At 41.5% G+C, this 24,908-nt stretch overlaps 51 non-coding genes across 51 annotated transcripts; all 51 read left to right on the top strand.

The window, feature by feature from the left end:
• Window positions 1-1,554: 1,554 nt before the first annotated feature.
• Window positions 1,555-1,627, top strand: TRNAV-CAC (transfer RNA valine (anticodon CAC)). Its single transcript has one exon. It is a non-coding gene; the product is annotated as a tRNA-Val (tRNA).
• A 66-nt stretch (window positions 1,628-1,693) lies between these two features.
• On the top strand, window positions 1,694-1,766 carry TRNAV-UAC (transfer RNA valine (anticodon UAC)). The gene has a single exon. It is a non-coding gene; the product is annotated as a tRNA-Val (tRNA).
• A 574-nt stretch (window positions 1,767-2,340) lies between these two features.
• TRNAV-CAC (transfer RNA valine (anticodon CAC)) lies at window positions 2,341-2,413 on the top strand. Its single transcript has one exon. It is a non-coding gene; the product is annotated as a tRNA-Val (tRNA).
• Window positions 2,414-2,479: 66 nt separating this feature from the next.
• TRNAV-UAC (transfer RNA valine (anticodon UAC)) lies at window positions 2,480-2,552 on the top strand. Its single transcript has one exon. It is a non-coding gene; the product is annotated as a tRNA-Val (tRNA).
• A 574-nt stretch (window positions 2,553-3,126) lies between these two features.
• On the top strand, window positions 3,127-3,199 carry TRNAV-CAC (transfer RNA valine (anticodon CAC)). Its single transcript has one exon. It is a non-coding gene; the product is annotated as a tRNA-Val (tRNA).
• A 1,630-nt stretch (window positions 3,200-4,829) lies between these two features.
• On the top strand, window positions 4,830-4,902 carry TRNAV-UAC (transfer RNA valine (anticodon UAC)). The gene has a single exon. It is a non-coding gene; the product is annotated as a tRNA-Val (tRNA).
• A 415-nt stretch (window positions 4,903-5,317) lies between these two features.
• On the top strand, window positions 5,318-5,390 carry TRNAV-AAC (transfer RNA valine (anticodon AAC)). The gene has a single exon. It is a non-coding gene; the product is annotated as a tRNA-Val (tRNA).
• A 1,009-nt stretch (window positions 5,391-6,399) lies between these two features.
• TRNAV-UAC (transfer RNA valine (anticodon UAC)) lies at window positions 6,400-6,472 on the top strand. The gene has a single exon. It is a non-coding gene; the product is annotated as a tRNA-Val (tRNA).
• A 1,497-nt stretch (window positions 6,473-7,969) lies between these two features.
• On the top strand, window positions 7,970-8,042 carry TRNAV-UAC (transfer RNA valine (anticodon UAC)). The gene has a single exon. It is a non-coding gene; the product is annotated as a tRNA-Val (tRNA).
• A 574-nt stretch (window positions 8,043-8,616) lies between these two features.
• Window positions 8,617-8,689, top strand: TRNAV-CAC (transfer RNA valine (anticodon CAC)). Its single transcript has one exon. It is a non-coding gene; the product is annotated as a tRNA-Val (tRNA).
• A 66-nt stretch (window positions 8,690-8,755) lies between these two features.
• TRNAV-UAC (transfer RNA valine (anticodon UAC)) lies at window positions 8,756-8,828 on the top strand. The gene has a single exon. It is a non-coding gene; the product is annotated as a tRNA-Val (tRNA).
• Window positions 8,829-9,243: 415 nt separating this feature from the next.
• TRNAV-CAC (transfer RNA valine (anticodon CAC)) lies at window positions 9,244-9,316 on the top strand. Its single transcript has one exon. It is a non-coding gene; the product is annotated as a tRNA-Val (tRNA).
• Window positions 9,317-9,382: 66 nt separating this feature from the next.
• TRNAV-UAC (transfer RNA valine (anticodon UAC)) lies at window positions 9,383-9,455 on the top strand. The gene has a single exon. It is a non-coding gene; the product is annotated as a tRNA-Val (tRNA).
• Window positions 9,456-10,029: 574 nt separating this feature from the next.
• Window positions 10,030-10,102, top strand: TRNAV-CAC (transfer RNA valine (anticodon CAC)). Its single transcript has one exon. It is a non-coding gene; the product is annotated as a tRNA-Val (tRNA).
• Window positions 10,103-10,168: 66 nt separating this feature from the next.
• TRNAV-UAC (transfer RNA valine (anticodon UAC)) lies at window positions 10,169-10,241 on the top strand. The gene has a single exon. It is a non-coding gene; the product is annotated as a tRNA-Val (tRNA).
• A 573-nt stretch (window positions 10,242-10,814) lies between these two features.
• Window positions 10,815-10,887, top strand: TRNAV-CAC (transfer RNA valine (anticodon CAC)). The gene has a single exon. It is a non-coding gene; the product is annotated as a tRNA-Val (tRNA).
• Window positions 10,888-10,953: 66 nt separating this feature from the next.
• On the top strand, window positions 10,954-11,026 carry TRNAV-UAC (transfer RNA valine (anticodon UAC)). Its single transcript has one exon. It is a non-coding gene; the product is annotated as a tRNA-Val (tRNA).
• A 415-nt stretch (window positions 11,027-11,441) lies between these two features.
• Window positions 11,442-11,514, top strand: TRNAV-AAC (transfer RNA valine (anticodon AAC)). The gene has a single exon. It is a non-coding gene; the product is annotated as a tRNA-Val (tRNA).
• Window positions 11,515-11,600: 86 nt separating this feature from the next.
• On the top strand, window positions 11,601-11,673 carry TRNAV-CAC (transfer RNA valine (anticodon CAC)). The gene has a single exon. It is a non-coding gene; the product is annotated as a tRNA-Val (tRNA).
• A 554-nt stretch (window positions 11,674-12,227) lies between these two features.
• On the top strand, window positions 12,228-12,300 carry TRNAV-AAC (transfer RNA valine (anticodon AAC)). The gene has a single exon. It is a non-coding gene; the product is annotated as a tRNA-Val (tRNA).
• A 225-nt stretch (window positions 12,301-12,525) lies between these two features.
• On the top strand, window positions 12,526-12,598 carry TRNAV-UAC (transfer RNA valine (anticodon UAC)). The gene has a single exon. It is a non-coding gene; the product is annotated as a tRNA-Val (tRNA).
• Window positions 12,599-13,172: 574 nt separating this feature from the next.
• Window positions 13,173-13,245, top strand: TRNAV-CAC (transfer RNA valine (anticodon CAC)). The gene has a single exon. It is a non-coding gene; the product is annotated as a tRNA-Val (tRNA).
• Window positions 13,246-13,957: 712 nt separating this feature from the next.
• TRNAV-CAC (transfer RNA valine (anticodon CAC)) lies at window positions 13,958-14,030 on the top strand. Its single transcript has one exon. It is a non-coding gene; the product is annotated as a tRNA-Val (tRNA).
• A 66-nt stretch (window positions 14,031-14,096) lies between these two features.
• On the top strand, window positions 14,097-14,169 carry TRNAV-UAC (transfer RNA valine (anticodon UAC)). The gene has a single exon. It is a non-coding gene; the product is annotated as a tRNA-Val (tRNA).
• A 415-nt stretch (window positions 14,170-14,584) lies between these two features.
• Window positions 14,585-14,657, top strand: TRNAV-AAC (transfer RNA valine (anticodon AAC)). The gene has a single exon. It is a non-coding gene; the product is annotated as a tRNA-Val (tRNA).
• Window positions 14,658-14,743: 86 nt separating this feature from the next.
• TRNAV-CAC (transfer RNA valine (anticodon CAC)) lies at window positions 14,744-14,816 on the top strand. Its single transcript has one exon. It is a non-coding gene; the product is annotated as a tRNA-Val (tRNA).
• A 554-nt stretch (window positions 14,817-15,370) lies between these two features.
• TRNAV-AAC (transfer RNA valine (anticodon AAC)) lies at window positions 15,371-15,443 on the top strand. Its single transcript has one exon. It is a non-coding gene; the product is annotated as a tRNA-Val (tRNA).
• Window positions 15,444-15,668: 225 nt separating this feature from the next.
• TRNAV-UAC (transfer RNA valine (anticodon UAC)) lies at window positions 15,669-15,741 on the top strand. The gene has a single exon. It is a non-coding gene; the product is annotated as a tRNA-Val (tRNA).
• Window positions 15,742-16,315: 574 nt separating this feature from the next.
• TRNAV-CAC (transfer RNA valine (anticodon CAC)) lies at window positions 16,316-16,388 on the top strand. The gene has a single exon. It is a non-coding gene; the product is annotated as a tRNA-Val (tRNA).
• A 712-nt stretch (window positions 16,389-17,100) lies between these two features.
• Window positions 17,101-17,173, top strand: TRNAV-CAC (transfer RNA valine (anticodon CAC)). The gene has a single exon. It is a non-coding gene; the product is annotated as a tRNA-Val (tRNA).
• Window positions 17,174-17,239: 66 nt separating this feature from the next.
• On the top strand, window positions 17,240-17,312 carry TRNAV-UAC (transfer RNA valine (anticodon UAC)). Its single transcript has one exon. It is a non-coding gene; the product is annotated as a tRNA-Val (tRNA).
• Window positions 17,313-17,727: 415 nt separating this feature from the next.
• TRNAV-AAC (transfer RNA valine (anticodon AAC)) lies at window positions 17,728-17,800 on the top strand. Its single transcript has one exon. It is a non-coding gene; the product is annotated as a tRNA-Val (tRNA).
• An 86-nt stretch (window positions 17,801-17,886) lies between these two features.
• Window positions 17,887-17,959, top strand: TRNAV-CAC (transfer RNA valine (anticodon CAC)). Its single transcript has one exon. It is a non-coding gene; the product is annotated as a tRNA-Val (tRNA).
• A 554-nt stretch (window positions 17,960-18,513) lies between these two features.
• TRNAV-AAC (transfer RNA valine (anticodon AAC)) lies at window positions 18,514-18,586 on the top strand. Its single transcript has one exon. It is a non-coding gene; the product is annotated as a tRNA-Val (tRNA).
• A 225-nt stretch (window positions 18,587-18,811) lies between these two features.
• TRNAV-UAC (transfer RNA valine (anticodon UAC)) lies at window positions 18,812-18,884 on the top strand. Its single transcript has one exon. It is a non-coding gene; the product is annotated as a tRNA-Val (tRNA).
• A 574-nt stretch (window positions 18,885-19,458) lies between these two features.
• Window positions 19,459-19,531, top strand: TRNAV-CAC (transfer RNA valine (anticodon CAC)). Its single transcript has one exon. It is a non-coding gene; the product is annotated as a tRNA-Val (tRNA).
• Window positions 19,532-20,085: 554 nt separating this feature from the next.
• Window positions 20,086-20,158, top strand: TRNAV-AAC (transfer RNA valine (anticodon AAC)). Its single transcript has one exon. It is a non-coding gene; the product is annotated as a tRNA-Val (tRNA).
• Window positions 20,159-20,383: 225 nt separating this feature from the next.
• On the top strand, window positions 20,384-20,456 carry TRNAV-UAC (transfer RNA valine (anticodon UAC)). The gene has a single exon. It is a non-coding gene; the product is annotated as a tRNA-Val (tRNA).
• A 574-nt stretch (window positions 20,457-21,030) lies between these two features.
• Window positions 21,031-21,103, top strand: TRNAV-CAC (transfer RNA valine (anticodon CAC)). The gene has a single exon. It is a non-coding gene; the product is annotated as a tRNA-Val (tRNA).
• A 554-nt stretch (window positions 21,104-21,657) lies between these two features.
• On the top strand, window positions 21,658-21,730 carry TRNAV-AAC (transfer RNA valine (anticodon AAC)). Its single transcript has one exon. It is a non-coding gene; the product is annotated as a tRNA-Val (tRNA).
• An 86-nt stretch (window positions 21,731-21,816) lies between these two features.
• On the top strand, window positions 21,817-21,889 carry TRNAV-CAC (transfer RNA valine (anticodon CAC)). Its single transcript has one exon. It is a non-coding gene; the product is annotated as a tRNA-Val (tRNA).
• Window positions 21,890-21,955: 66 nt separating this feature from the next.
• Window positions 21,956-22,028, top strand: TRNAV-AAC (transfer RNA valine (anticodon AAC)). Its single transcript has one exon. It is a non-coding gene; the product is annotated as a tRNA-Val (tRNA).
• An 86-nt stretch (window positions 22,029-22,114) lies between these two features.
• Window positions 22,115-22,187, top strand: TRNAV-CAC (transfer RNA valine (anticodon CAC)). Its single transcript has one exon. It is a non-coding gene; the product is annotated as a tRNA-Val (tRNA).
• Window positions 22,188-22,741: 554 nt separating this feature from the next.
• On the top strand, window positions 22,742-22,814 carry TRNAV-AAC (transfer RNA valine (anticodon AAC)). The gene has a single exon. It is a non-coding gene; the product is annotated as a tRNA-Val (tRNA).
• An 86-nt stretch (window positions 22,815-22,900) lies between these two features.
• TRNAV-CAC (transfer RNA valine (anticodon CAC)) lies at window positions 22,901-22,973 on the top strand. The gene has a single exon. It is a non-coding gene; the product is annotated as a tRNA-Val (tRNA).
• Window positions 22,974-23,039: 66 nt separating this feature from the next.
• On the top strand, window positions 23,040-23,112 carry TRNAV-UAC (transfer RNA valine (anticodon UAC)). The gene has a single exon. It is a non-coding gene; the product is annotated as a tRNA-Val (tRNA).
• Window positions 23,113-23,527: 415 nt separating this feature from the next.
• On the top strand, window positions 23,528-23,600 carry TRNAV-AAC (transfer RNA valine (anticodon AAC)). Its single transcript has one exon. It is a non-coding gene; the product is annotated as a tRNA-Val (tRNA).
• Window positions 23,601-23,686: 86 nt separating this feature from the next.
• TRNAV-CAC (transfer RNA valine (anticodon CAC)) lies at window positions 23,687-23,759 on the top strand. Its single transcript has one exon. It is a non-coding gene; the product is annotated as a tRNA-Val (tRNA).
• A 66-nt stretch (window positions 23,760-23,825) lies between these two features.
• TRNAV-UAC (transfer RNA valine (anticodon UAC)) lies at window positions 23,826-23,898 on the top strand. Its single transcript has one exon. It is a non-coding gene; the product is annotated as a tRNA-Val (tRNA).
• A 573-nt stretch (window positions 23,899-24,471) lies between these two features.
• On the top strand, window positions 24,472-24,544 carry TRNAV-CAC (transfer RNA valine (anticodon CAC)). The gene has a single exon. It is a non-coding gene; the product is annotated as a tRNA-Val (tRNA).
• Window positions 24,545-24,610: 66 nt separating this feature from the next.
• Window positions 24,611-24,683, top strand: TRNAV-UAC (transfer RNA valine (anticodon UAC)). Its single transcript has one exon. It is a non-coding gene; the product is annotated as a tRNA-Val (tRNA).
• The last annotated feature ends 225 nt before the right edge of the window (window positions 24,684-24,908 follow it).

Here is a 24,908-nt window from a genome sequence, read left to right as displayed (position 1 = left end):
CACGTTCGCCTCACACGCGAAAGGTCCCCAGTTCGAAACTGGGCAGATACAATGCGTTTTGACTTTCAATCCTTGATCTTTATTCCTTGCCTTGACCACAGCAACCTTTTTCTCTCCGTTTCTGTAGTGTAGTGGTTATCACATTCGCTTTACACGCGAAAGGTCTCCGGTTCGATCCCAGGCAGAAGCATGCGGTTTCTCTTTATTTTGATCACAAGTGTCTATTGTTGGTGTAATCAGCATCATTTTGACCCCTTTGCTTGTTTCTACATGCGTTTGCTTTTGTCAAGAGTGTGTGTTTTTGACAGTGTATAAGTTTTTCTAGTTCAAGTAACACCTGATAGGATCAAGGTGCGAAACCAGGCATCTACTTGCTTTTTCTCTTTCTTTTTGGCTTTTGGACAAAGGCATGCGATTGCTTTTTGCAAAATGGTTTTGTTTGCATGTTTTTTCTCTGTTTCAATAGCCTGACAAAAGAAAGGTTCCTTGGTTGGAAAGTGCACTTTGTCCTGTGTTCAGACATAGAGAAAGACCTGTTGAGTTTGGCTGGATCATTTTTTTCAATTTCATTTCGGTATGTTTGAACAGTTTGAGCTGTGCACGGAGTTTCTGTAGTGTAGTGGTTATCATGTTCGCCTAACACGCGAAATGTCCCCAGTTCGAAACTGGGCAGAAACATGCCATTATTCTTTGTTAACAAAGCTATTGACTTTCAGTTCTTGATCTCGATTGCTTGTCATGAGCCCAGTAACATCTTTTATCTAGTTTCTGTAGTGTAGTGGTTATCAAGTTCGCCTCACACGCGAAAGGTCCCCAGTTCGAAACTGGGCAGAAACAATGCGTTTTGACTTTCAATCCTTGATCTTTATTCCTTGCCTTGACCACAGCAACCTTTTTCGCTCTGTTTCTGTAGTGTAGTGGTTATCACGTTTGCTTTACACGCGAAAGGTCTCCGGTTCGATCCCGGGCAGAAGCATGCGGTTTCTCTTTATTTTGATCACAAGTGTCTATTGTTGGTGTAATCAGCATCATTTTGACCCCTTTGCTTGTTTCTACATGCGTTTACTTTTGTCAAGAGTGTGTGTTTTTGACAGTGTATAAGTTTTTCTAGTTCAAATAACACCTGATAGGATCAAGGTGCGAAACCAGGCATCTACTTGCTTTTTCTCTTTCTTTTTGGCTTTTGGACAAAGGCATGCGATTGCTTTTTGCAAAATGGTTTTGTTTGCATGTTTTTTCTCTTTTTCACTAGCCTGACAAAAGAAAGGTTCCTTGGTTGGAAAGTGCACTTTGTCCTGTGTTCAGACATAGAGGAAGACCTGTTGAGTTTGGCTGGATCATTTTTTTCAATTTCATTTCGGTATGTTTGAACAGTTTGAGCTGTGCATGGAGTTTCTGTAGTGTAGTGGTTATCACGTTCGCCAAACACGAAAGGTCCCCAGTTCGAAACTGGGCAGAAACATGCCATTATTCTTTGTTAACAAAGCTATTGACTTTCAGTTCTTTTTTCAGATCTCGATTGCTTGTCATGAGCCCAGTAATGTCTTTTATCTAGTTTCTGTAGTGTAGTGGTTATCACGTTCGCCTCACACGCGAAAGGTCCCCAGTTCGAAACTGGGCAGAAACAATGCGTTTTGACTTTCAATCCTTGATCTTTATTCCTTGCCTTGACCACAGCAACCTTTTTCGCTCTGTTTCTGTAGTGTAGTGGTTATCACGTTCGCTTTACACGCGAAAGGTCTCCGGTTCGATCCCGGGCAGAAGCATGCGGTTTCTCTTTATTTTGATCACAAGTGTCTAGTGTTGGTGTAATCAGCATCATTTTGACCCCTTTGCTTGTTTCTACATGCGTTTGCTTTTGTCAAGAGTGTGTGTTTTTGACAGTGTATAAGTTTTTCTAGTTCAAGTAACACCTGATAGGATCAAGGTGCGAAACCAGGCATCTACTTGCTTTTTCTCTTTCTTTTTGGCTTTTGGACAAAGGCATGCGATTGCTTTTTGCAAAATGGTTTTGTTTGCATGTTTTTTCTCTTTTTCACTAGCCTGACAAAAGAAAGGTTCCTTGGTTGGAAAGTGCACTTTGTCCTGTGTTCAGACATAGAGGAAGACCTGTTGAGTTTGGCTGGATCATTTTTTTCAATTTCATTTCGGTATGTTTGAACAGTTTGAGCTGTGCATGGAGTTTCTGTAGTGTAGTGGTTATCACGTTCGCCTAACACGCGAAAGGTCCCCAGTTCGAAACTGGCCAGAAACATGCCATTATTCTTTGTTAACAAAGCTATTGACTTTCAGTTCTTGATCTCGATTGCTTGTCATGAGCCCAGTAATGTCTTTTATCTAGTTTCTGTAGTGTAGTGGTTATCACGTTCGCCTCACACGCGAAAGGTCCCCAGTTCGAAACTGGGCAGAAACAATGCGTTTTGACTTTCAATCCTTGATCTTTATTCCTTGCCTTGACCACAGCAACCTTTTTCGCTCCGTTTCTGTAGTGTAGTGGTTATCACGTTCGCTTTACACGCGAAAGGTCTCCGGTTCGATCCCGGGCAGAAGCATGCGGTTTCTCTTTATTTTGATCACAAGTGTCTAGTGTTGGTGTAATCAGCATCATTTTGACCCCTTTGCTTGTTTCTACATGCGTTTGCTTTTGTCAAGAGTGTGTGTTTTTGACAGTGTATAAGTTTTTCTAGTTCAAGTAACACCTGATAGGATCAAGGTGCGAAACCAGGCATCTACTTGCTTTTTCTCTTTCTTTTTGGCTTTTGGACAAAGGCATGCGATTGCTTTTTGCAAAATGGTTTTGTTTGCATGTTTTTTCTCTTTTTCACTAGCCTGACAAAAGAAAGGTTCCTTGGTTGGAAAGTGCACTTTGTCCTGTGTTCAGACATAGAGGAAGACCTGTTGAGTTTGGCTGGATCATTTTTTTCAATTTCATTTCGGTATGTTTGAACAGTTTGAGCTGTGCATGGAGTATCTGTAGTGTAGTGGTTATCACGTTCGCCTAACACGCGAAAGGTCCCCAGTTCGAAACTGGCCAGAAACATGCCATTATTCTTTGTTAACAAAGCTATTGACTTTCAGTTCTTGATCTCGATTGCTTGTCATGAGCCCAGTAATGTCTTTTATCTAGTTTCTGTAGTGTAGTGGTTATCACGTTCGCCTCACACGCGAAAGGTCCCCAGTTCGAAACTGGGCAGAAACAATGCGTTTTGACTTTCAATCCTTGATCTTTATTCCCTGCCTTGACCACAGCAACATTTTTCGCTCCGTTTCTGTAGTGTAGTGGTTATCACGTTCGCTTTACACGCGAAAGGTCTCCGGTTCGATCCCAGGAAGAAGCATGCGGTTTCTCTTTATTTTGATCACAAGTGTCTATTGTTGGTGTAATCAGCATCATTTTGACCCCTTTGCTTGTTTCTACATGCGTTTGCTTTTGTCAAGAGTGTGTGTTTTTGACAGTGTATAAGTTTTTCTAGTTCAAGTAACACCTGATAGGATCAAGGTGCGAAACCAGGCATCTACTTGCTTTTTCTCTTTCTTTTTGGCTTTTGGACAAAGGCATGCGATTGCTTTTTGCAAAATGGTTTTGTTTGCATGTTTTTTCACTAGCCTGACAAAAGATAGGTTCCTTGGTTGGAAAGTGCACTTTGTCCTGTGTTCAGACATAGAGGAAGACCTGTTGAGTTTGGCTGGATCATTTTTTTCAATTTCATTTCGGTATGTTTGAACAGTTTGAGCTGTGCATGGAGTTTCTGTAGTGTATTGGTTATCACGTTCGCCTAACACGCGAAAGGTCCCCAGTTCGAAACTGGCCAGAAACATGCCATTATTCTTTGTTAACAAAGCTATTGACTTTCAGTTCTTGATCTCAATTGCTTGTCATGAGCCCAGTAATGTCTTTTATCTAGTTTCTGTAGTGTAGTGGTTATCACGTTTGCCTCACACGCGAAAGGTCCCCAGTTCGAAACTGGGCAGAAACAATGCGTTTTGACTTTCAATCCTTGATCTTTATTCCTTGCCTTGACCACAGCAACCTTTTTCGCTCCATTTCTGTAGTGTAGTGGTTATCACGTTCGCTTTACACGCGAAAGGTCTCCTGTTCGATCCCGGGCAGAAGCATGCGGTTTCTCTTTATTTTGATCACAAGTGTCTATTGTTGGTGTAATCAGCATCATTTTGACCCCTTTGCTTGTTTCTACATGTGTTTGCTTTTGTCAAGAGTGTGTGTTTTTGACAGTGTATAAGTTTTTCTAGTTCAAGTAACACCTGATAGGATCAAGGTGCGAAACCAGGCATCTACTTGCTTTTTCTCTTTCTTTTTGGCTTTTGGACAAAGGCATGCGATTGCTTTTTGCAAAATGGTTTTGTTTGCATGTTTTTTCTCTTTTTCACTAGCCTGACAAAAGAAAGGTTCCTTGGTTGGAAAGTGCACTTTGTCCTGTGTTCAGACATAGAGGAAGACCTGTTGAGTTTGGCTGGATCATTTTTTTCAATTTCATTTCGGTATGTTTGAACAGTTTGAGCTGTGCATGGAGTTTCTGTAGTGTAGTGGTTATCACGTTCGCCTAACATGCGAAAGGTCCCCGGTTCGAAACTGGGCAGAAACATGCCATTATTCTTTGTTAACAAAGCTATTGACTTTCAGTTCTTGATCTCGATTGCTTGTCATGAGCCCAGTAATGTCTTTTATCTAGTTTCTGTAGTGTAGTGGTTATCACGTTCGCCTCACACGCGAAAGGTCCCCAGTTCAAAACTGGGCAGAAACAATGCGTTTTGACTTTCAATCCTTGATCTTTATTCCTTGCCTTGACCACAGCAACCTTTTTCGCTCCGTTTCTGTAGTGTAGTGGTTATCACGTTCGCTTTACACGCGAAAGGTCTCCGGTTCGATCCCGGGCAGAAGCATGCGGTTTCTCTTTATTTTGATCACAAGTGTCTATTGTTGGTGTAATCAGCATCATTTTGACCCCTTTGCTTGTTTCTACATGCGTTTGCTTTTGTCAAGAGTGTGTGTTTTTGACAGTGTATAAGTTTTTCTAGTTCAAGTAACACCTGATAGGATCAAGGTGCGAAACCAGGCATCTACTTGCTTTTTCTCTTTCTTTTTGGCTTTTGGACAAAGGCATGCGATTGCTTTTTGCAAAATGGTTTTGTTTGCATGTTTTTTCTCTTTTTCACTAGCCTGACAAAAGAAAGGTTCCTTGGTTGGAAAGTGCACTTTGTCCTGTGTTCAGACATAGAGGAAGACCTGTTGAGTTTGGCTGGATCATTTTTTTCAATTTCATTTCGGTATGTTTGAACAGTTTGAGCTGTGCATGGAGTTTCTGTAGTGTAGTGGTTATCACGTTCGCCTAACACGCGAAAGGTCCCCAGTTCGAAACTGGGCAGAAACATGCCATTATTCTTTGTTAACAAAGCTATTGACTTTCAGTTCTTGATCTCGATTGCTTGTCATGAGCCCAGTAATGTCTTTTATCTAGTTTCTGTAGTGTAGTGGTTATCACGTTCGCCTTACACGGGAAAGGTCCCAAGTTCGAAACTGGGCAGAAACAATGCGTTTTGACTTTCAATCCTTGATCTTTATTCCTTGCCTTGACCACAGCAACCTTTTTCGCTCCGTTTCTGTAGTGTAGTGGTTATCACGTTTGCTTTACACGCGAAAGGTCTCCGGTTCGATCCTGGGCAGAAGCATGCGGTTTCTCTTTATTTTGATCACAAGTGTCTATTGTTGGTGTAATCAGCATCATTTTGACCCCTTTGCTTGTTTCTACATGCGTTTGCTTTTGTCAAGAGTGTGTGTTTTTGACAGTGTATACGTTTTTCTAGTTCAAGTAACACCTGATAGGATCAAGGTGCGAAACCAGGCATCTACTTGCTTTTTCTCTTTCTTTTTGGCTTTTGGACAAAGGCATGCGATTGCTTTTTGCAAAATGGTTTTGTTTGCATGTTTTTTCTCTTTTTCACTAGCCTGACAAAAGAAAGGTTCCTTGGTTGGAAAGTGCACTTTGTCCTGTGTTCAGACATAGAGGAAGACCTGTTGAGTTTGGCTGGATCATTTTTTTCAATTTCATTTCGGTATGTTTGAACAATTTGAGCTGTGCATGGAGTTTCTGTAGTGTAGTGGTTATCACGTTCGCCAAACACGAAAGGTCCCCAGTTCGAAACTGGGCAGAAACATGCCATTATTCTTTGTTAACAAAGCTATTGACTTTCAGTTCTTGATCTCGATTGCTTGTCATGAGCCCAGTAATGTCTTTTATCTAGTTTCTGTAGTGTAGTGGTTATCATGTTCGCCTCACACGCGAAAGGTCCCCAGTTCGAAACCGGGCAGAAACAATGCGTTTTGACTTTCAATCCTTGATCTTTATTCCTTGCCTTGACCACAGCAACCTTTTTCGCTCCGTTTCTGTAGTGTAGTGGTTATCACGTTCGCTTTACACGCGAAAGGTCTCCGGTTCGATCCCGGGCAGAAGCATGCGGTTTCTCTTTATTTTGATCACAAGTGTCTATTGTTGGTGTAATCAGCATCATTTTGACCCCTTTGCTTGTTTCTACATGCGTTTGCTTTTGTCAAGAGTGTGTGTTTTTGACAGTGTATAAGTTTTTCTAGTTCAAGTAACACCTGATAGGATAAAGGTGCGAAACCAGGCATCTACTTGCTTTTTCTCTTTCTTTTTGGCTTTTGGACAAAGGCATGCGATTGCTTTTTGCAAAATGGTTTTGTTTGCATGTTTTTTCTCTTTTTCACTAGCCTGACAAAAGAAAGGTTCCTTGGTTGGAAAGTGCACTTTGTCCTGTGTTCAGACATAGAGGAAGACCTGTTGAGTTTGGCTGGATCATTTTTTTCAATTTCATTTCGGTATGTTTGAACAGTTTGAGCTGTGCATGGAGTTTCTGTAGTGTTGTGGTTATCACGTTCGCCTAACACGCGAAAGGTCCCCAGTTCGAAACTGGGCAGAAACATGCCATTATTCTTTGTTAACAAAGCTATTGACTTTCAGTTCTTGATCTCGATTGCTTGTCATGAGCCCAGTAATGTCTTTTATCTAGTTTCTGTAGTGTAGTGGTTATCACGTTCGCCTTACACGGGAAAGGTCCCAAGTTCGAAACTGGGCAGAAACAATGCGTTTTGACTTTCAATCCTTGATCTTTATTCCTTGCCTTGACCACAGCAACCTTTTTCGCTCCGTTTCTGTAGTGTAGTGGTTATCACGTTTGCTTTACACGCGAAAGGTCTCCGGTTCGATCCCGGGCAGAAGCATGCGGTTTCTCTTTATTTTGATCACAAGTGTCTATTGTTGGTGTAATCAGCATCATTTTGACCCCTTTGCTTGTTTCTACATGCGTTTGCTTTTGTCAAGAGTGTGTGTTTTTGACAGTGTATACGTTTTTCTAGTTCAAGTAACACCTGATAGGATCAAGGTGCGAAACCAGGCATCTACTTGCTTTTTCTCTTTCTTTTTGGCTTTTGGACAAAGGCATGCGATTGCTTTTTGCAAAATGGTTTTGTTTGCATGTTTTTTCTCTTTTTCACTAGCCTGACAAAAGAAAGGTTCCTTGGTTGGAAAGTGCACTTTGTCCTGTGTTCAGACATAGAGGAAGACCTGTTGAGTTTGGCTGGATCATTTTTTTCAATTTCATTTCGGTATGTTTGAACAGTTTGAGCTGTGCATGGAGTTTCTGTAGTGTAGTGGTTATCACGTTCGCCAAACACGAAAGGTCCCCAGTTCGAAACTGGGCAGAAACATGCCATTATTCTTTGTTAACAAAGCTATTGACTTTCAGTTCTTGATCTCGATTGCTTGTCATGAGCCCAGTAATGTCTTTTATCTAGTTTCTGTAGTGTAGTGGTTATCATGTTCGCCTCACACGCGAAAGGTCCCCAGTTCGAAACCGGGCAGAAAGAATGCGTTTTGACTTTCAATCCTTGATCTTTATTCCTTGCCTTGACCACAGCAACCTTTTTCGCTCCGTTTCTGTAGTGTAGTGGTTATCACGTTCGCTTTACACGCGAAAGGTCTCCGGTTCGATCCCGGGCAGAAGCATGCGGTTTCTCTTTATTTTGATCACAAGTGTCTATTGTTGGTGTAATCAGCATCATTTTGACCCCTTTGCTTGTTTCTACATGCGTTTGCTTTTGTCAAGAGTGTGTGTTTTTGACAGTGTATAAGTTTTTCTAGTTCAAGTAACACCTGATAGGATCAAGGTGCGAAACCAGGCATCTACTTGCTTTTTCTCTTTCTTTTTGGCTTTTGGACAAAGGCATGCGATTGCTTTTTGCAAAATGGTTTTGTTTGCATGTTTTTTCTCTTTTTCACTAGCCTGACAAAAGAAAGGTTCCTTGGTTGGAAAGTGCACTTTGTCCTGTGTTCAGACATAGAGGAAGACCTGTTGAGTTTGGCTGGATCATTTTTTTCAATTTCATTTCGGTATGTTTGAACAGTTTGAGCTGTGCATGGAGTTTCTGTAGTGTAGTGGTTGTCACGTTCGCCTAACACGCGAAAGGTCCCCAGTTCGAAACTGGGCAGAAACATGCCATTATTCTTTGTTAACAAAGCTATTGACTTTCAGTTCTTGATCTCGATTGCTTGTCATGAGCCCAGTAATGTCTTTTATCTAGTTTCTGTAGTGTAGTGGTTATCACGTTCGCCTCACACGCGAAAGGTCCCCAGTTCGAAACTGGGCAGAAACAATGTGTTTTGACATTCAATCCTTGATCTTTATTCCTTACCTTGACCACAGCAACCTTTTTCGCTCCGTTTCTGTAGTGTAGTGGTTATCACGTTCGCTTTACACGCGAAAGGTCTCCGGTTCGATCCCGGGCAGAAGCATGCGGTTTCTCTTTATTTTGATCACAAGTGTCTATTGTTGGTGTAATCAGCATCATTTTGACCCCTTTGCTTGTTTCTACATGCGTTTGCTTTTGTCAAGAGCGTGTGTTTTTGACAGTGTATAAGTTTTTCTAGTTCAAGTAACACCAGATAGGATCAAGGTGCGAAACCAGGCATCTACTTGCTTTTTCTCTTTCTTTTTGGCTTTTGGACAAAGGCATGCGATTGCTTTTTGCAAAATGGTTTTGTTTGCATGTTTTTTCTCTTTTTCACTAGCCTGACAAAAGAAAGGTTCCTTGGTTGGAAAGTGCACTTTGTCCTGTGTTCAGACATAGAGGAAGACCTGTTGAGTTTGGCTGGATCATTTTTTTCAATTTCATTTCGGTATGTTTGAACAGTTTGAGCTGTGCATGGAGTTTCTGTAGTGTAGTGGTTATCACGTTCGCCTCACACGCGAAAGGTCCCCAGTTCGAAACTGGGCAGAAACAATGTGTTTTGACATTCAATCCTTGATCTTTATTCCTTACCTTGACCACAGCAACCTTTTTCGCTCCGTTTCTGTAGTGTAGTGGTTATCACGTTCGCTTTACACGCGAAAGGTCTCCGGTTCGATCCCGGGCAGAAGCATGTGGTTTCTCTTTATTTTGATCACAAGTGTCTATTATTGGTGTAATCAGCATCATTTTGACCCCTTTGCTTGTTTCTACATGCGTTTGCTTTTGTCAAGAGTGTGTGTTTTTGACAGTGTATAAGTTTTTCTAGTTCAAGTAACACCTGATAGGATCAAGGTGCGAAACCAGGCATCTACTTGCTTTTTCTCTTTCTTTTTGGCTTTTGGACAAAGGCATGCGATTGCTTTTTGCAAAATGGTTTTGTTTGCATGTTTTTTCTCTTTTTCACTAGCCTGACAAAAGAAAGGTTCCTTGGTTGGAAAGTGCACTTTGTCCTGTGTTCAGACATAGAGGAAGACCTGTTGAGTTTGGCTGGATCATTTTTTTCAATTTCATTTCGGTATGTTTGAACAGTTTGAGCTGTGCATGGAGTTTCTGTAGTGTAGTGGTTGTCACGTTCGCCTAACACGCGAAAGGTCCCCAGTTCGAAACTGGGCAGAAACATGCCATTATTCTTTGTTAACAAAGCTATTGACTTTCAGTTCTTGATCTCGATTGCTTGTCATGAGCCCAGTAATGTCTTTTATCTAGTTTCTGTAGTGTAGTGGTTATCACGTTCGCCTCACACGCGAAAGGTCCCCAGTTCGAAACTGGGCAGAAACAATGTGTTTTGACATTCAATCCTTGATCTTTATTCCTTACCTTGACCACAGCAACCTTTTTCGCTCCGTTTCTGTAGTGTAGTGGTTATCACGTTCGCTTTACACGCGAAAGGTCTCCGGTTCGATCCCGGGCAGAAGCATGTGGTTTCTCTTTATTTTGATCACAAGTGTCTATTATTGGTGTAATCAGCATCATTTTGACCCCTTTGCTTGTTTCTACATGCGTTTGCTTTTGTCAAGAGTGTGTGTTTTTGACAGTGTATAAGTTTTTCTAGTTCAAGTAACACCTGATAGGATCAAGGTGCGAAACCAGGCATCTACTTGCTTTTTCTCTTTCTTTTTGGCTTTTGGACAAAGGCATGCGATTGCTTTTTGCAAAATGGTTTTATTTGCATGTTTTTTCTCTTTTTCACTAGCCTGACAAAAGAAAGGTTCCTTGGTTGGAAAGTGCACTTTGTCCTGTGTTCAGACATAGAGGAAGACCTGTTGAGTTTGGCTGGATCATTTTTTTCAATTTCATTTCGGTATGTTTGAACAGTTTGAGCTGTGCATGGAGTTTCTGTAGTGTAGTGGTTGTCACGTTCGCCTAACACGCGAAAGGTCCCCAGTTCGAAACTGGGCAGAAACATGCCATTATTCTTTGTTAACAAAGCTATTGACTTTCAGTTCTTGAGCTGATTGCTTGTCATGAGCCCAGTAATGTCTTTTATCTAGTTTCTGTAGTGTAGTGGTTATCACGTTCGCCTCACACGCGAAAGGTCCCCAGTTCGAAACTGGGCAGAAACAATGTGTTTTGACATTCAATCCTTGATCTTTATTCCTTACCTTGACCACAGCAACTTTTTTCGCTCCGTTTCTGTAGTGTAGTGGTTATCACGTTCGCTTTACACGCGAAAGGTCTCCGGTTCGATCCCGGGCAGAAGCATGCGGTTTCTCTTTATTTTGATCACAAGTGTCTATTGTTGGTGTAATCAGCATCATTTTGACCCCTTTGCTTGTTTCTACATGCGTTTGCTTTTGTCAAGAGCGTGTGTTTTTGACAGTGTATAAGTTTTTCTAGTTCAAGTAACACCAGATAGGATCAAGGTGCGAAACCAGGCATCTACTTGCTTTTTCTCTTTCTTTTTGGCTTTTGGACAAAGGCATGCGATTGCTTTTTGCAAAATGGTTTTGTTTGCATGTTTTTTCTCTTTTTCACTAGCCTGACAAAAGAAAGGTTCCTTGGTTGGAAAGTGCACTTTGTCCTGTGTTCAGACATAGAGGAAGACCTGTTGAGTTTGGCTGGATCATTTTTTTCAATTTCATTTCGGTATGTTTGAACAGTTTGAGCTGTGCATGGAGTTTCTGTAGTGTAGTGGTTATCACGTTCGCCTAACACGCGAAAGGTCCCCAGTTCGAAACTGGGCAGAAACATGCCATTATTCTTTGTTAACATAGCTATTGACTTTCAGTTCTTGATCTCGATTGCTTGTCATGAGCCCAGTAATGTCTTTTATCTAGTTTCTGTAGTGTAGTGGTTATCACGTTCGCCTCACACGCGAAAGGTCCCCAGTTCGAAACTGGGCAGAAACAATGCGTTTTGACTTTCAATCCTTGATCTTTATTCCTTGCCTTGACCACAGCAACCTTTTTTGCTCCGTTTCTGTAGTGTAGTGGTTATCACGTTCACTTTACACGCGAAAGGTCTCCGGTTCGATCCCGGGCAGAAGCATGTGGTTTCTCTTTATTTTGATCACAAGTGTCTATTATTGGTGTAATCAGCATCATTTTGACCCCTTTGCTTGTTTCTACATGCGTTTGCTTTTGTCAAGAGTGTGTGTTTTTGACAGTGTATAAGTTTTTCTAGTTCAAGTAACACCTGATAGGATCAAGGTGCGAAACCAGGCATCTACTTGCTTTTTCTCTTTCTTTTTGGCTTTTGGACAAAGGCATGCGATTGCTTTTTGCAAAATGGTTTTGTTTGCATGTTTTTTCTCTTTTTCACTAGCCTGAGAAAAGAAAGGTTCCTTGGTTGGAAAGTGCACTTTGTCCTGTGTTCAGACATAGAGGAAGACCTGTTGAGTTTGGCTGGATCATTTTTTTCAATTTCATTTCGGTATGTTTGAACAGTTTGAGCTGTGCATGGAGTTTCTGTAGTGTAGTGGTTATCACGTTCGCCTAACACGCGAAAGGTCCCCAGTTCGAAACTGGGCAGAAACATGCCATTATTCTTTGTTAACAAAGCTATTGACTTTCAGTTCTTGATCTCGATTGCTTGTCATGAGCCCAGTAATGTCTTTTATCTAGTTTCTGTAGTGTATTGGTTATCACGTTCGCCTCACACGCGAAAGGTCCCCAGTTCGAAACTGGGCAGAAACAATGCGTTTTGACTTTCAATCCTTGATCTTTATTCCTTGCCTTGACCACAGCAACCTTTTTCGCTCCGTTTCTGTAGTGTAGTGGTTATCACGTTCGCTTTACACGCGAAAGGTCTCCGGTTCGATCCCGGGCAGAAGCATGCGGTTTCTCTTTATTTTGATCACAAGTGTCTATTGTTGGTGTAATCAGCATCATTTTGACCCCTTTGCTTGTTTCTACATGCGTTTGCTTTTGTCAAGAGTGTGTGTTTTTGACAGTGTATAAGTTTTTCTAGTTCAAGTAACACCTGATAGGATCAAGGTGCGAAACCAGGCATCTACTTGCTTTTTCTCTTTCTTTTTGGCTTTTGGACAAAGGCATGCGATTGCTTTTTGCAAAATGGTTTTGTTTGCATGTTTTTTCTCTTTTTCACTAGCCTGACAAAAGAAAGGTTCCTTGGTTGGAAAGTGCACTTTGTCCTGTGTTCAGACATAGAGGAAGACCTGTTGAGTTTGGCTGGATCATTTTTTTCAATTTCATTTCGGTATGTTTGAACAGTTTGAGCTGCGCATGGAGTTTCTGTAGTGTAGTGGTTATCATGTTCGCCTAACACGCGAAAGGTCCCCAGTTCGAAACTGGGCAGAAACATGCCATTATTCTTTGTTAACATAGCTATTGACTTTCAGTTCTTGATCTCGATTGCTTGTCATGAGCCCAGTAATGTCTTTTATCTAGTTTCTGTAGTGTAGTGGTTATCACGTTCGCCTCACACGCGAAAGGTCCCCAGTTCGAAACTGGGCAGAAACAATGCGTTTTGACTTTCAATCCTTGATCTTTATTCCTTGCCTTGACCACAGCAACCTTTTTCGCTCCGTTTCTGTAGTGTAGTGGTTTTCACGTTCACTTTACACGCGAAAGGTCTCCGGTTCGATCCCGGGCAGAAGCATGTGGTTTCTCTTTATTTTGATCACAAGTGTCTATTATTGGTGTAATCAGCATCATTTTGACCCCTTTGCTTGTTTCTACATGCGTTTGCTTTTGTCAAGAGTGTGTGTTTTTGACAGTGTATAAGTTTTTCTAGTTCAAGTAACACCTGATAGGATCAAGGTGCGAAACCAGGCATCTACTTGCTTTTTCTCTTTCTTTTTGGCTTTTGGACAAAGGCATGCGATTGCTTTTTGCAAAATGGTTTTGTTTGCATGTTTTTTCTCTTTTTCACTAGCCTGACAAAAGAAAGGTTCCTTGGTTGGAAAGTGCACTTTGTCCTGTGTTCAGACATAGAGGAAGACCTGTTGAGTTTGGCTGGATCATTTTTTTCAATTTCATTTCGGTATGTTTGAACAGTTTGAGCTGTGCATGGAGTTTCTGTAGTGTAGTGGTTGTCACGTTCGCCTAACACGCGAAAGGTCCCCAGTTCGAAACTGGGCAGAAACATGCCATTATTCTTTGTTAACAAAGCTATTGACTTTCAGTTCTTGAGCTGATTGCTTGTCATGAGCCCAGTAATGTCTTTTATCTAGTTTCTGTAGTGTAGTGGTTATCACGTTCGCCTCACACGCGAAAGGTCCCCAGTTCGAAACTGGGCAGAAACAATGTGTTTTGACATTCAATCCTTGATCTTTATTCCTTACCTTGACCACAGCAACTTTTTTCGCTCCGTTTCTGTAGTGTAGTGGTTATCACGTTCGCTTTACACGCGAAAGGTCTCCGGTTCGATCCCGGGCAGAAGCATGCGGTTTCTCTTTATTTTGATCACAAGTGTCTATTGTTGGTGTAATCAGCATCATTTTGACCCCTTTGCTTGTTTCTACATGCGTTTGCTTTTGTCAAGAGCGTGTGTTTTTGACAGTGTATAAGTTTTTCTAGTTCAAGTAACACCAGATAGGATCAAGGTGCGAAACCAGGCATCTACTTGCTTTTTCTCTTTCTTTTTGGCTTTTGGACAAAGGCATGCGATTGCTTTTTGCAAAATGGTTTTGTTTGCATGTTTTTTCTCTTTTTCACTAGCCTGACAAAAGAAAGGTTCCTTGGTTGGAAAGTGCACTTTGTCCTGTGTTCAGACATAGAGGAAGACCTGTTGAGTTTGGCTGGATCATTTTTTTCAATTTCATTTCGGTATGTTTGAACAGTTTGAGCTGTGCATGGAGTTTCTGTAGTGTAGTGGTTATCACGTTCGCCTAACACGCGAAAGGTCCCCAGTTCGAAACTGGGCAGAAACATGCCATTATTCTTTGTTAACATAGCTATTGACTTTCAGTTCTTGATCTCGATTGCTTGTCATGAGCCCAGTAATGTCTTTTATCTAGTTTCTGTAGTGTAGTGGTTATCACGTTCGCCTCACACGCGAAAGGTCCCCAGTTCGAAACTGGGCAGAAACAATGCGTTTTGACTTTCAATCCTTGATCTTTATTCCTTGCCTTGACCACAGCAACCTTTTTCGCTCCGTTTCTGTAGTGTAGTGGTTATCACGTTCACTTTACACGCGAAAGGTCTCCGGTTCGATCCCGGGCAGAAGCATGTGGTTTCTCTTTATTTTGATCACAAGTGTCTATTATTGGTGTAATCAGCATCATTTTGACCCCTTTGCTTGTTTCTACATGCGTTTGCTTTTGTCAAGAGTGTGTGTTTTTGACAGTGTATAAGTTTTTCTAGTTCAAGTAACACCTGATAGGATCAAGGTGCGAAACCAGGCATCTACTTGCTTTTTCTCTTTCTTTTTGGCTTTTGGACAAAGGCATGCGATTGCTTTTTGCAAAATGGTTTTGTTTGCATGTTTTTTCTCTTTTTCACTAGCCTGAGAAAAGAAAGGTTCCTTGGTTGGAAAGTGCACTTTGTCCTGTGTTCAGACATAGAGGAAGACCTGTTGAGTTTGGCTGGATCATTTTTTTCAATTTCATTTCGGTATGTTTGAACAGTTTGAGCTGTGCATGGAGTTTCTGTAGTGTAGTGGTTATCACGTTCGCCTAACACGCGAAAGGTCCCCAGTTCGAAACTGGGCAGAAACATGCCATTATTCTTTGTTAACAAAGCTATTGACTTTCAGTTCTTGATCTCGATTGCTTGTCATGAGCCCAGTAATGTCTTTTATCTAGTTTCTGTAGTGTATTGGTTATCACGTTCGCCTCACACGCGAAAGGTCCCCAGTTCGAAACTGGGCAGAAACAATGCGTTTTGACTTTCAATCCTTGATCTTTATTCCTTGCCTTGACCACAGCAACCTTTTTCGCTCCGTTTCTGTAGTGTAGTGGTTATCACGTTCGCTTTACACGCGAAAGGTCTCCGGTTCGATCCCGGGCAGAAGCATGCGGTTTCTCTTTATTTTGATCACAAGTGTCTATTGTTGGTGTAATCAGCATCATTTTGACCCCTTTGCTTGTTTCTACATGCGTTTGCTTTTGTCAAGAGTGTGTGTTTTTGACAGTGTATAAGTTTTTCTAGTTCAAGTAACACCTGATAGGATCAAGGTGCGAAACCAGGCATCTACTTGCTTTTTCTCTTTCTTTTTGGCTTTTGGACAAAGGCATGCGATTGCTTTTTGCAAAATGGTTTTGTTTGCATGTTTTTTCTCTTTTTCACTAGCCTGACAAAAGAAAGGTTCCTTGGTTGGAAAGTGCACTTTGTCCTGTGTTCAGACATAGAGGAAGACCTGTTGAGTTTGGCTGGATCATTTTTTTCAATTTCATTTCGGTATGTTTGAACAGTTTGAGCTGCGCATGGAGTTTCTGTAGTGTAGTGGTTATCATGTTCGCCTAACACGCGAAAGGTCCCCAGTTCGAAACTGGGCAGAAACATGCCATTATTCTTTGTTAACATAGCTATTGACTTTCAGTTCTTGATCTCGATTGCTTGTCATGAGCCCAGTAATGTCTTTTATCTAGTTTCTGTAGTGTAGTGGTTATCACGTTCGCCTCACACGCGAAAGGTCCCCAGTTCGAAACTGGGCAGAAACAATGCGTTTTGACTTTCAATCCTTGATCTTTATTCCTTGCCTTGACCACAGCAACCTTTTTCGCTCCGTTTCTGTAGTGTAGTGGTTTTCACGTTCACTTTACACGCGAAAGGTCTCCGGTTCGATCCCGGGCAGAAGCATGTGGTTTCTCTTTATTTTGATCACAAGTGTCTATTATTGGTGTAATCAGCATCATTTTGACCCCTTTGCTTGTTTCTACATGCGTTTGCTTTTGTCAAGAGTGTGTGTTTTTGACAGTGTATAAGTTTTTCTAGTTCAAGTAACACCTGATAGGATCAAGGTGCGAAACCAGGCATCTACTTGCTTTTTCTCTTTCTTTTTGGCTTTTGGACAAAGGCATGCGATTGCTTTTTGCAAAATGGTTTTGTTTGCATGTTTTTTCTCTTTTTCACTAGCCTGACAAAAGAAAGGTTCCTTGGTTGGAAAGTGCACTTTGTCCTGTGTTCAGACATAGAGGAAGACCTGTTGAGTTTGGCTGGATCATTTTTTTCAATTTCATTTCGGTATGTTTGAACAGTTTGAGCTGTGCATGGAGTTTCTGTAGTGTAGTGGTTGTCACGTTCGCCTAACACGCGAAAGGTCCCCAGTTCGAAACTGGGCAGAAACATGCCATTATTCTTTGTTAACAAAGCTATTGACTTTCAGTTCTTGAGCTGATTGCTTGTCATGAGCCCAGTAATGTCTTTTATCTAGTTTCTGTAGTGTAGTGGTTATCACGTTCGCCTCACACGCGAAAGGTCCCCAGTTCGAAACTGGGCAGAAACAATGTGTTTTGACATTCAATCCTTGATCTTTATTCCTTACCTTGACCACAGCAACTTTTTTCGCTCCGTTTCTGTAGTGTAGTGGTTATCACGTTCGCTTTACACGCGAAAGGTCTCCGGTTCGATCCCGGGCAGAAGCATGCGGTTTCTCTTTATTTTGATCACAAGTGTCTATTGTTGGTGTAATCAGCATCATTTTGACCCCTTTGCTTGTTTCTACATGCGTTTGCTTTTGTCAAGAGCGTGTGTTTTTGACAGTGTATAAGTTTTTCTAGTTCAAGTAACACCAGATAGGATCAAGGTGCGAAACCAGGCATCTACTTGCTTTTTCTCTTTCTTTTTGGCTTTTGGACAAAGGCATGCGATTGCTTTTTGCAAAATGGTTTTGTTTGCATGTTTTTTCTCTTTTTCACTAGCCTGACAAAAGAAAGGTTCCTTGGTTGGAAAGTGCACTTTGTCCTGTGTTCAGACATAGAGGAAGACCTGTTGAGTTTGGCTGGATCATTTTTTTCAATTTCATTTCGGTATGTTTGAACAGTTTGAGCTGTGCATGGAGTTTCTGTAGTGTAGTGGTTATCACGTTCGCCTAACACGCGAAAGGTCCCCAGTTCGAAACTGGGCAGAAACATGCCATTATTCTTTGTTAACATAGCTATTGACTTTCAGTTCTTGATCTCGATTGCTTGTCATGAGCCCAGTAATGTCTTTTATCTAGTTTCTGTAGTGTAGTGGTTATCACGTTCGCCTCACACGCGAAAGGTCCCCAGTTCGAAACTGGGCAGAAACAATGCGTTTTGACTTTCAATCCTTGATCTTTATTCCTTGCCTTGACCACAGCAACCTTTTTCGCTCCGTTTCTGTAGTGTAGTGGTTATCACGTTCACTTTACACGCGAAAGGTCTCCGGTTCGATCCCGGGCAGAAGCATGTGGTTTCTCTTTATTTTGATCACAAGTGTCTATTATTGGTGTAATCAGCATCATTTTGACCCCTTTGCTTGTTTCTACATGCGTTTGCTTTTGTCAAGAGTGTGTGTTTTTGACAGTGTATAAGTTTTTCTAGTTCAAGTAACACCTGATAGGATCAAGGTGCGAAACCAGGCATCTACTTGCTTTTTCTCTTTCTTTTTGGCTTTTGGACAAAGGCATGCGATTGCTTTTTGCAAAATGGTTTTGTTTGCATGTTTTTTCTCTTTTTCACTAGCCTGACAAAAGAAAGGTTCCTTGGTTGGAAAGTGCACTTTGTCCTGTGTTCAGACATAGAGGAAGACCTGTTGAGTTTGGCTGGATCATTTTTTTCAATTTCATTTCGGTATGTTTGAACAGTTTGAGCTGTGCATGGAGTTTCTGTAGTGTAGTGGTTATCACGTTCGCCTAACACGCGAAAGGTCCCCAGTTCGAAACTGGGCAGAAACATGCCATTATTCTTTGTTAACAAAGCTATTGACTTTCAGTTCTTGATCTCGATTGCTTGTCATGAGCCCAGTAATGTCTTTTATCTAGTTTCTGTAGTGTATTGGTTATCACGTTCGCCTCACACGCGAAAGGTCCCCAGTTCGAAACTGGGCAGAAACAATGCGTTTTGACTTTCAATCCTTGATCTTTATTCCTTGCCTTGACCACAGCAACCTTTTTCGCTCCGTTTCTGTAGTGTAGTGGTTATCACGTTCGCTTTACACGCGAAAGGTCTCCGGTTCGATCCCGGGCAGAAGCATGCGGTTTCTCTTTATTTTGATCACAAGTGTCTATTGTTGGTGTAATCAGCATCATTTTGACCCCTTTGCTTGTTTCTACATGCGTTTGCTTTTGTCAAGAGTGTGTGTTTTTGACAGTGTATAAGTTTTTCTAGTTCAAGTAACACCTGATAGGATCAAGGTGCGAAACCAGGCATCTACTTGCTTTTTCTCTTTCTTTTTGGCTTTTGGACAAAGGCATGCGATTGCTTTTTGCAAAATGGTTTTGTTTGCATGTTTTTTCTCTTTTTCACTAGCCTGACAAAAGAAAGGTTCCTTGGTTGGAAAGTGCACTTTGTCCTGTGTTCAGACATAGAGGAAGACCTGTTGAGTTTGGCTGGATCATTTTTTTCAATTTCATTTCGGTATGTTTGAACAGTTTGAGCTGCGCATGGAGTTTCTGTAGTGTAGTGGTTATCATGTTCGCCTAACACGCGAAAGGTCCCCAGTTCGAAACTGGGCAGAAACATGCCATTATTCTTTGTTAACATAGCTATTGACTTTCAGTTCTTGATCTCGATTGCTTGTCATGAGCCCAGTAATGTCTTTTATCTAGTTTCTGTAGTGTAGTGGTTATCACGTTCGCCTCACACGCGAAAGGTCCCCAGTTCGAAACTGGGCAGAAACAATGCGTTTTGACTTTCAATCCTTGATCTTTATTCCTTGCCTTGACCACAGCAACCTTTTTCGCTCCGTTTCTGTAGTGTAGTGGTTTTCACGTTCACTTTACACGCGAAAGGTCTCCGGTTCGATCCCGGGCAGAAGCATGTGGTTTCTCTTTATTTTGATCACAAGTGTCTATTATTGGTGTAATCAGCATCATTTTGACCCCTTTGCTTGTTTCTACATGCGTTTGCTTTTGTCAAGAGTGTGTGTTTTTGACAGTGTATAAGTTTTTCTAGTTCAAGTAACACCTGATAGGATCAAGGTGCGAAACCAGGCATCTACTTGCTTTTTCTCTTTCTTTTTGGCTTTTGGACAAAGGCATGCGATTGCTTTTTGCAAAATGGTTTTGTTTGCATGTTTTTTCTCTTTTTCACTAGCCTGACAAAAGAAAGGTTCCTTGGTTGGAAAGTGCACTTTGTCCTGTGTTCAGACATAGAGGAAGACCTGTTGAGTTTGGCTGGATCATTTTTTTCAATTTCATTTCGGTATGTTTGAACAGTTTGAGCTGTGCATGGAGTTTCTGTAGTGTAGTGGTTATCACGTTCGCCTAACACGCGAAAGGTCCCCAGTTCGAAACTGGGCAGAAACATGCCATTATTCTTTGTTAACAAAGCTATTGACTTTCAGTTCTTGATCTCGATTGCTTGTCATGAGCCCAGTAATGTCATTTATCTAGTTTCTGTAGTGTAGTGGTTATCACGTTCGCCTCACACGCGAAAGGTCCCCAGTTAGAAACTGGGCAGAAACAATGCGTTTTGACTTTCAATCCTTGATCTTTATTCCTTGCCTTGACCACAGCAACCTTTTTCGCTCCGTTTCTGTAGTGTAGTGGTTATCACGTTCGCTTTACACGCGAAAGGTCTCCGGTTCGATCCCGGGCAGAAGCATGCGGTTTCTCTTTATTTTGATCACAAGTGTCTATTGTTGGTGTAATCAGCATCATTTTGACCCCTTTGCTTGTTTCTACATGCGTTTGCTTTTGTCAAGAGTGTGTGTTTTTGACAGTGTATAAGTTTTTCTAGTTCAAGTAACACCTGATAGGATCAAGGTGCGAAACCAGGCATCTACTTGCTTTTTCTCTTTCTTTTTGGCTTTTGGACAAAGGCATGCGATTGCTTTTTGCAAAATGGTTTTGTTTGCATGTTTTTTCTCTTTTTCACTAGCCTGACAAAAGAAAGGTTCCTTGGTTGGAAAGTGCACTTTGTCCTGTGTTCAGACATAGAGGAAGACCTGTTGAGTTTGGCTGGATCATTTTTTTCAATTTCATTTCGGTATGTTTGAACAGTTTGAGCTGCGCATGGAGTTTCTGTAGTGTAGTGGTTATCATGTTCGCCTAACACGCGAAAGGTCCCCAGTTCGAAACTGGGCAGAAACATGCCATTATTCTTTGTTAACATAGCTATTGACTTTCAGTTCTTGATCTCGATTGCTTGTCATGAGCCCAGTAATGTCTTTTATCTAGTTTCTGTAGTGTAGTGGTTATCACGTTCGCCTCACACGCGAAAGGTCCCCAGTTCGAAACTGGGCAGAAACAATGCGTTTTGACTTTCAATCCTTGATCTTTATTCCTTGCCTTGACCACAGCAACCTTTTTCGCTCCGTTTCTGTAGTGTAGTGGTTATCACGTTTGCTTTACACGCGAAAGGTCTCCGGTTCGATCCCGGGCAGAAGCATGCGGTTTCTCTTTATTTTGATCACAAGTGTCTATTGTTGGTGTAATCAGCATCATTTTGACCCCTTTGCTTGTTTCTACATGCGTTTGCTTTTGTCAAGAGTGTGTGTTTTTGACAGTGTATAAGTTTTTCTAGTTCAAGTAACACCTGATAGGATCAAGGTGCGAAACAAGGCATCTACTTGCTTTTTCTCTTTCTTTTTGGCTTTTGGACAAAGGCATGCGATTGCTTTTTGCAAAATGGTTTTGTTTGCATGTTTTTTCTCTTTTTCACTAGCCTGACAAAAGAAAGGTTCCTTGGTTGGAAAGTGCACTTTGTCCTGTGTTCAGACATAGAGGAAGACCTGTTGAGTTTGGCTGGATCATTTTTTTCAATTTCATTTCGGTATGTTTGAACAGTCTGAGCTGTGCATGGAGTTTCTGTAGTGTAGTGGTTATCACGTTCGCCTAACACGCGAAAGGTCCCCAGTTCGAAACTGGGCAGAAACATGCCATTATTCTTTGTTAACAAAGCTATTGACTTTCAGTTCTTGATCTCAATTGCTTGTCATGAGCCCAGTAATGTCTTTTATCTAGTTTCTGTAGTGTAGTGGTTATCACGTTCGCCTCACACGCGAAAGGTCCCCAGTTCGAAACTGGGCAGAAACAATGCGTTTTGACTTTCAATCCTTGATCTTTATTCCTTGCCATGACCACAGCAACCTTTTTCGCTCCGTTTCTGTAGTGTAGTGGTTATCACGTTCGCCTAACACGCGAAAGGTCCCCAGTTCGAAACTGGGCAGAAACATGCCATTATTCTTTGTTAACATAGCTATTGACTTTCAGTTCTTGATCTCGATTGCTTGTCATGAGCCCAGTAATGTCTTTTATCTAGTTTCTGTAGTGTAGTGGTTATCACGTTCGCCTCACACGCGAAAGGTCCCCAGTTCGAAACTGGGCAGAAACAATGCGTTTTGACTTTCAATCCTTGATCTTTATTCCTTGCCTTGACCACAGCAACCTTTTTCGCTCCGTTTCTGTAGTGTAGTGGTTATCACGTTCACTTTACACGCGAAAGGTCTCCGGTTCGATCCCGGGCAGAAGCATGTGGTTTCTCTTTATTTTGATCACAAGTGTCTATTATTGGTGTAATCAGCATCATTTTGACCCCTTTGCTTGTTTCTACATGCGTTTGCTTTTGTCAAGAGTGTGTGTTTTTGACAGTGTATAAGTTTTTCTAGTTCAAGTAACACCTGATAGGATCAAGGTGCGAAACCAGGCATCTACTTGCTTTTTCTCTTTCTTTTTGGCTTTTGGACAAAGGCATGCGATTGCTTTTTGCAAAATGGTTTTGTTTGCATGTTTTTTCTCTTTTTCACTAGCCTGACAAAAGAAAGGTTCCTTGGTTGGAAAGTGCACTTTGTCCTGTGTTCAGACATAGAGGAAGACCTGTTGAGTTTGGCTGGATCATTTTTTTCAATTTCATTTCGGTATGTTTGAACAGTTTGAGCTGTGCATGGAGTTTCTGTAGTGTAGTGGTTATCACGTTCGCCTAACACGCGAAAGGTCCCCAGTTCGAAACTGGGCAGAAACATGCCATTATTCTTTGTTAACAAAGCTATTGACTTTCAGTTCTTGATCTCGATTGCTTGTCATGAGCCCAGTAATGTCTTTTATCTAGTTTCTGTAGTGTAGTGGTTATCACGTTCGCCTCACACGCGAAAGGTCCCCAGTTCGAAACTGGGCAGAAACAATGCGTTTTGACTTTCAATCCTTGATCTTTATTCCTTGCCTTGACCACAGCAACCTTTTTCGCTCCGTTTCTGTAGTGTAGTGGTTATCACGTTCGCTTTACACGCGAAAGGTCTCCGGTTCGATCCCGGGCAGAGGCATGCGGTTTCTCTTTATTTTGATCACAAGTGTCTATTGTTGGTGTAATCAGCATCATTTTGACCCCTTTTCTTGTTTCTACATGCGTTTGCTTTTGTCAAGAGTGTGTGTTTTTGACAGTGTATAAGTTTTTCTAGTTCAAGTAACACCTGATAGGATCAAGGTGCGAAACCAGGCATCTACTTGCTTTTTCTCTTTCTTTTTGGCTTTTGGACAAAGGCATGCGATTGCTTTTTGCAAAATGGTTTTGTTTGCATGTTTTTTCTCTTTTTCACTAGCCTGACAAAAGAAAGGTTCCTTGGTTGGAAAGTGCACTTTGTCCTGTGTTCAGACATAGAGGAAGACCTGTTGAGTTTGGCTGGATCATTTTTTTCAATTTCATTTCGGTATGTTTGAACAGTCTGAGCTGTGCATGGAGTTTCTGTAGTGTAGTGGTTATCACGTTCGCCTAACACGCGAAAGGTCCCCAGTTCGAAACTGGGCAGAAACATGCCATTATTCTTTGTTAACAAAGCTATTGACTTTCAGTTCTTAATCTCGATTGCTTGTCATGAGCCCAGTAATGTCTTTTATCTAGTTTCTGTAGTGTAGTGGTTATCACGTTCGCCTCACACGCGAAAGGTCCCCAGTTCGAAACTGGGCAGAAACAATGCGTTTTGACTTTCAATCCTTGATCTTTATTCCTTGCCATGACCACAGCAACCTTTTTCGCTCCGTTTCTGTAGTGTAGTGGTTATCACGTTCGCTTTACACGCGAAAGGTCTCCGGTTCGATCCCGGGCAGAAGCATGCGGTTTCTCTTTATTTTGATCACAAGTGTCTATTATTGGTGTAATCAGCATCATTTTGACCCCTTTGCTTGTTTCTACATGCGTTTGCTTTTGTCAAGAGTGTGTGTTTTTGACAGTGTATAAGTTTTTCTAGTTCAAGTAACACCTGATAGGATCAAGGTGCGAAACCAGGCATCTACTTGCTTTTTCTCTTTCTTTTTGGCTTTTGGACAAAGGCATGCGATTGCTTTTTGCAAAATGGTTTTGTTTGCATGTTTTTTCTCTTTTTCACTAGCCTGACAAAAGAAAGGTTCCTTGGTTGGAAAGTGCACTTTGTCCTGTGTTCAGACATAGAGGAAGACCTGTTGAGTTTGGCTGGATCATTTTTTTCAATTTCATTTCGGTATGTTTGAACAGTTTGAGCTGTGCATGGAGTTTCTGTAGTGTAGTGGTTGTCACGTTCGCCTAACACGCGAAAGGTCCCCAGTTCGAAACTGGGCAGAAACATGCCATTATTCTTTGTTAACAAAGCTATTGACTTTCAGTTCTTGAGCTGATTGCTTGTCATGAGCCCAGTAATGTCTTTTATCTAGTTTCTGTAGTGTAGTGGTTATCACGTTCGCCTCACACGCGAAAGGTCCCCAGTTCGAAACTGGGCAGAAACAATGTGTTTTGACATTCAATCCTTGATCTTTATTCCTTACCTTGACCACAGCAACTTTTTTCGCTCCGTTTCTGTAGTGTAGTGGTTATCACGTTCGCTTTACACGCGAAAGGTCTCCGGTTCGATCCCGGGCAGAAGCATGCGGTTTCTCTTTATTTTGATCACAAGTGTCTATTGTTGGTGTAATCAGCATCATTTTGACCCCTTTGCTTGTTTCTACATGCGTTTGCTTTTGTCAAGAGCGTGTGTTTTTGACAGTGTATAAGTTTTTCTAGTTCAAGTAACACCAGATAGGATCAAGGTGCGAAACCAGGCATCTACTTGCTTTTTCTCTTTCTTTTTGGCTTTTGGACAAAGGCATGCGA

Source organism: Ranitomeya variabilis, chromosome 2 (genome assembly GCF_051348905.1).
Source record: "Ranitomeya variabilis isolate aRanVar5 chromosome 2, aRanVar5.hap1, whole genome shotgun sequence".
Taxonomy (NCBI): domain Eukaryota; kingdom Metazoa; phylum Chordata; class Amphibia; order Anura; family Dendrobatidae; genus Ranitomeya; species Ranitomeya variabilis.
The sequence above is the reverse complement of the archived record's forward strand: the minus strand, read 5'-3'. Positions and strand labels throughout refer to the sequence as shown.